Consider the following 6,816-nt stretch of genomic DNA (forward strand, 5'->3'; position numbering starts at 1 on the left):
TGTCTGATAAAAAAATTTGCAAACATTTTCATGAAGACTTGAAAGGCTTCATTAATCCCCACTTCTGATTAATGAATATTAGTTATTGGTATCAGAAAACTTTATATTGGAATCTGAGGTGGTCAGTAGAGCATCTGACTAACACATTGAAGACCAAAGTTCGATTTGAAGAATGTGTCTCTTGTCGTGGCCCGCTACAATTCTTCTAGCCTGGGTGCTCTGACTGTTAGAATACGTGTTGGCTGAAACTTAATACAATATAGATTATGGTCACAAGATAACATAGAAATAGTGTATTTACTTCCAAAGTAGAATGCTGCAAAAATGCACAGTCTTATTTTGGATTTGCCAAAAAAAACTTGAAGATTTTGCTGCTTACATTCTGCTATTACTGTGCATTCTTTTGAAAGTACAAGCTATCTTCTTCAAGAAAATTCTTTCCTCGTGTGGTGAATTTCCTGTACATTAACAGGGCAGCCACTTCAGGAAGATGATAAAATTCAAGTATAATTCCTGATTTTCAAGGTGACCTTTCCAAAAATTCAAGGGTAGAAGCAGATGTTTTCTCTATTTCAACCTTGCCTATTACAGTTTCTCACCACCCACACACACACAATACCTTAACAATATAAAGGGACTGTGTTATTCCAATGTATGTGGAGTTTACTTTGCCATTTCACATTCTCCGACTCGAAATACCGGGTGGGCCATAAGTCAGTCGTCAAAAATGCATTTGGTGCAATGATACTAAACAAATGAAAATACAAATGTAATTTACAACATAGGTATTACATCCTAACCTACAAAAGGTGCTCAAAGTGGTTTCCATGCTGTTCTATGCAAAAATTGCATCTGTTCAACACTGATGTACAAATTTTGTCGGAAATCTTCCTGGACTGTAGGTTTTCAAATACTGATTGTATTCTTCCTTCAGATGCTCAACATCATGAATCTTGACGAAATAAACTTAATTTTTTAGTATACCCCAGACTGAAAAATCCATGGGTGTCAAATCAACAAACAATCACAGAACCTCACACGAGACTCCAATAACTGCTAGTGTCGACTGACTTATGGGTAATACTCACTAGTCAAGTTCACAACCGACTTCCACTATGCCAGGCAAAACAAAGTCGAACGATTGCTAGTGACAACTGACTTATGGCCCACTCTGTACATCTAGAAAAACAAGTCTCAAATATTTAGGGATGTACTAATCTACTAAAAAATGTTAATTGTACAAGAATTTCAAACTCAAATTAACTAATCAATAGATACTGGATTTAAAGGGAAAAATTTTCTTCTAAAAAGGACAAAGGGAAAATTATTGCCCAAAAGGGGGGGAAAGGACTAGGTTTTTGCACTCCACTAGAAATACTATTTTCAATGAAAGCGCAATATATGAATGGTATATATTGTGCTTTCATTTAAAATAATATTTTTAGTGGAGTGCAAAAAGCAAATAATCTTATCAGTTTCGATGAAATCTTCCTTGAAACAGCTTACCACATTCCACAGCTTGCTGCCACTTGTGTACCTGGCTTCGCCATTTCACTGACACTCAATACTGTCATCACTGTCACACAGTTAAGTTAGAACTATTCTAAAAAACTTCACTATAAAAGTCTCAATCCAGCAAGTAAGTACACTTTCAACCCGACAGGCATGCTGCTTACTGTGAGTTTGTTGCTGCGTAAGACCAGATCGCATTGTTTCAACAATCGCTGCAACATACTCCCAACACTCGTGGAGGTAAGGTAGAACGTGCTTGTTCTTTCTTTCCTCTAAACTGCGTCAAATAGACAATTGTTGAGTGTTTTGTTCATGGAAAAAACAGTCGTACAAAATATTTGACCATCAATAAAGGGACAAAGAAAGACTTTGTTCAAAAGGGGAAGAAAAGGAATGTAGGCTGAAAAACTAGTCAATAAAGGGATCAGAAAGGAAAATATTTTAAAAACGGGAGCGTTGGCTGAAAAAGGGAAGTCAAAACCATATAATCTTGGTGGAAGATAATATTTGTTCCATGATCAGTGTTGAAAAATAAAAAAGGACTTCCCTTTAAAATCAGGTCTCAACTGATCAACTTCAAGATATTTTATCTTGCTATAATATTTCCTCTGTCAGATTGTTCTGCAAAGAGCACTAACAAAGTAAATGGAAAAACTAAATATGCTGACCAAGGCAGTAATTTATTTTATTAAAAACATAAACTAACATAAACCTTGCTAGAAGGTTGAAACGTTACGTTAGTTTATGTTTTTAATAAAATAAATTACTGCCTTTGTCAGCATATTTAGTTTTTCATAATCATGGAAACAAGGCTTAATGGAGTTATAAAAGTAAATGGATTAAGATAATTCTTTTGTTATTTTCCCCACAGCTTTCTTTTTCTTCCTCGATAAAAATCAAAGCGAAACTGAAAATTTTACGTCAGGGCATTTATAAATATGTTTAAATTCAATGGGATTTGCATAAATAAAATTGCAATTTTTCATGTCTACGGAGAAAAATTCACACACAATTCCCAGAGCCAAAAATACACGCACATGAATTCCCGGTGAGTAGCCACACTGATTAATTAAGGAGCAAGGAGCTGTAGTAGTCCAGTCTTTAGGACTTTTGGACTACTACATGGGGGACCAGGTTTGATTCCCTGAGTGGTCACCTTGGGGAAATTTCTATTGGTGTTCCTGCATAAGTGGCTCTAGGGATTGCTCAAGCTCACATCAGTGCCTAAGAAAAGTTTTGGGTGAGTATGCAGTTGAAGCATGATGCTGATAACATCATCTCCACTGTATCTGGGATTAAGAATATGTGAAGCCCTAATTGCTTGTTGGTCCACCACCACATCTATATGGATTACAGAAAAAAAAAATAGAAATGCCTCTTTGGCCGATAGTACTATTGGATCCCCAGCTCATGTACTTGTCAAACACATACTACAAATAAACCACCTTAAAAAAGGGAGGGGGTGCCATGGGGTAGTTGGTTTGATTTACCAAAAATTCTTGACTTTTTCATGATCTTTTTTTTTCCACTTTTTCTTAACATGTATTTAATCGCCTACTATTTAGGTATAGTTGGAAATTAGAACACACATTTCTATTCAATGAAAAACCCCTACCACAAGGCTGGTTAAGATGAAAACTGAAGCTGTACTTTAAGAACAGATTTTAGACTTGCTTTAATTACAATTAATTAATGCTTCAGACTACATCCTGGATGGCGAACGGCCACATTATTTAAGATTTTTACAAAACTTCATGCATACAAGAATGTAATTCTTAACCCTTGACTACAGTTGTGACGTCCCATGGACCGGAGCGTTCCTTTTGCTTGTTACCCCACCATTAGTTTTGACCTTGAGGCTACCTCTCTTTCAGTACCTTCCTCAACTTCTGTGTGCTGTGAAAGCATGAAGGGAAAGGTTGCATTATTCGCTTCTGTGGTGGTCTATTTATATACTGCGGTCCCGCGGACTGTGTTTGGCGGTTAAAATCACCGACGATTTATTTGTGGCATATACTGAATAGAGGGACCCGCGGTTTTGAAGAATGAATGTTAAACAATAACTAAGGACTAAATTCACGTTGATCAGCTGTGTGTAAATACTCAGTTAAGATATATTTTGGCTTAGTGAATTTGTTTTCCTTAACTCACAATATAAACAAAATACTTTTTTTGAGAAGTTAAAAAAATAATGTTTCGCCTTCAAGACTATGTAATTGTGTTCAGTGAATAACAAAGCATACAACATGATTAAATTCACATCATTTAAAATATGTCCTGATATACAGGGGATGGACACAAATATGGAAACACCTGGTATAAAACAGGTAGCCATTTCAAACACGATTTGCGTCTGAATGGTAGGTGGCGCTGTGGTCACTGGCACTTCCTGCGAGGTATACACCCTAGCCAACCTGACAGATGAGCCAGTTACAGTTCAGTGACCGGTCCGTGCAAGGTATCGTGAATCATGTCTGAGCTGACAGAGTTTCAAAGAGGGCAAATTGTGGGTGCGCGTATGGTGGGAGTTTCCGTGACGAAAGTAGCGGAAATGTTTGGTGTATCAAGAGGCAGAGTCTCGAAGATCATGACTGCCTACGAGACTTCCGGAAAAACCGCATCAGCGAAGCACCGTGGACGCAAGTGTGTGTTGCGTGACAGAGACAGACGCACATTGGGTAGGATTGTGAACAAGCAGAAGATCACCACGGCTCCAAAAGTCACTGCTGAGCTGAATACAGTGCTTACAAACCCTGTTAGCGTAAAAAAAGTCAGAACTCCACAAGCAGGGTATTCATGGCAGATCTGCAATTCCCAAACCACTCGTGACTGTTGACCATGCTGGTAGACGGAGACAGTAGTGCAACACCCATAAAAACTAGACAATGGAGCAGTGGAAGACTGTAATCTGGTCGGATGAGTCATCCTTTACATTGTTTCCAACTGCTGACCGAGTGTACGTGTGGAGAACGCCAGCACAAGCGTACGATACAGACTGTCTGTTACCGAGAGTGAAGCATGAATGATGATTTGGGCAGCCATCTCCTGGTATTCTGCCTTCACGTGGTTCTGAAAGTGTTTCATAAACAGCAAAAATGAAGACGCTGTCATCCATCCTGTGGGATATGAAGTTCCAATACAACCACGGGGTCCACTCTGAATAAAGTGATCTTTAAAATACACCCTTGGAATATATTTTACTGCTACTTTTCTTCATTCCTATATGTACTTGTGCGACCATACAACAGTGAGAACTTTCTCAGTGTGTAGAGGATATGAAGGTCAAAAAATTCTGAAAATGGCATTTTCTATCCCCCATGCGTGCAATCTCATTCATCACCACCCTGCATGGACATGTCACTGCCAGGGTCTACATAACCATTTTGAGTGACCAGCTGCATCCCATAGTGCAAACTTTGTTCCCAGATGGTGATGCCATGTTTCAAGATTACAGCTCACATCGTCCAGGACTGGTTTGATGAGGACGAAGCTGAAGTGTCACATCTGCCATGGCCTCCACAATCGCCAGACCTCAATATTATTGAGCCCCTGTGGTCGGTTTCGGAGACCAAGGTGCGAGCCCGCTACCCACCACCATCATCTCTACAACAACTTGCAGCTGCTTTGGAGGAAGAATGGTACAACATCCATACGTGACCTGTATTTGTCCATTCCACGTCAACTGCAGGCCGTTCTGCGTGCCAAAGGTGGTCCTACCCGATATTAATAAAGGTAATGTGCATTTCTGCAGGTGTTTCCATATTTTTGTCCATCCCCTGTAGTTTTATTCCTTTTTTGCTTAGAGGTCCTGTGGACCGCACGACTGTGTTAGTGCCCGAAACATTCACGACAGTGGTTAAGGGTTAAGAAACAAAGTGAACAAATCATAACCACAACTCAATAAAATTTTAGATTTCCAAATATTCAATTTTATCAAATCCCAGTACAGGTATATAACAATGTAAATTCACTATACTGTAAAAAATAGCAAAAATTCTTGACTTTTTCTGGACCTACTTGTCAGTTTCTTGACATTCTTCGACTGGTAGACATCCTATTAGTGCACCAGATTCGTAGTAAAATCAAAGGTCTGTCGTAGGTTTCACCACCAGCAAAAGAAATTTGTTCACCTGAAGACTAGAGACCAGGCGCTCTCTTGAAATGCAGTTTTAGAATAAATATAGATAAAAGTACTATGCAATGGATGATGTCCATTTAACATTGCATGCTAATGTAGAACCATTGTCACTAACATTCGGAGAATTATTACACTTAATTGTTAAAATATTCAAGCATTGCTATTGGAGGGAATTAATAAGGGTACAGTTCAGCCCTAAAACGTATGATTACACATGCCTTGCTAAATTACGAGGGCAGTTTTTCTTGTAGTGGCAACATGTATGAGAAAAAGACATGAAAGAAGATACATACCTGGAATCATTTACAATCCTTCAGTGTAATCTCCTGCTGCTACGTGAATACGTTTCCAAACATCTGGCAGTCATTGGATGCCATTGATAGCTCCCGTTTGTGCCAGTGTGCACAGAGACCGCCCTGTGGCCGAAATGATGCTCGGGATGTCTGGAAAGCATTTTTTCCTCAGCGGTTCCTTCATCTTGGGAAACAAATCAAAGTCACAGGGACTCATGTCAGGAGAATAAGGTGGGTGCACCTCCCAACCCCATTGTTGCAGTACGTTCTGCACCACTTGTGCTGTATCTTGCGTTATTGTGGAGAATGGTTAGTCTAGATTGCAGGAGATGTGGTCTTTTGCACCTAAGAGCAGGGTGCAAATGGTCACGAAGGTAACTGACATAATAGTGTGCATTCACTGTAACACCTTGTCGAACACTATGTGCAAGGATAACCCCTTCATGGTCATATGCCACAATCATCACCACCTTCAAATTTGGCAGTTCTTGTCTGACTCTTTTTGGACGTGGTGAAGCTGGATGACGCCACTCTGACTGCTGCTTCAATTCCTGCTCGTACGATCTGGCCCACGTTTCATCAGTGGTAATACTGCGAGCAAGGAATGAGTTACCTTCCACGTGCAAACTGAAATTTGATGAATATTCGCTGTTCTTCACGCGTGAACGTTGTTCAGGGTGGTATTACACACACACTTCATTTTAATGTCTTCTACCACACAACAGTACTATTCAGCACCAAACACCTACACACGATCCGTAATACAAGACTAAACAAGACCCAATCGTCTTTTGTCCCAACGACAACTGACAAGGGTATACCAACAGTGTTACCACTACAAGAAAAATGGCCCTCGTATTTTCACTCTCAAAA

This window comes from Lepisma saccharinum, unplaced genomic scaffold (genome assembly GCF_977018435.1).
Source record: "Lepisma saccharinum unplaced genomic scaffold, izLepSacc3.1 HAP1_SCAFFOLD_969, whole genome shotgun sequence".
Classification (NCBI taxonomy): domain Eukaryota; kingdom Metazoa; phylum Arthropoda; class Insecta; order Zygentoma; family Lepismatidae; genus Lepisma; species Lepisma saccharinum.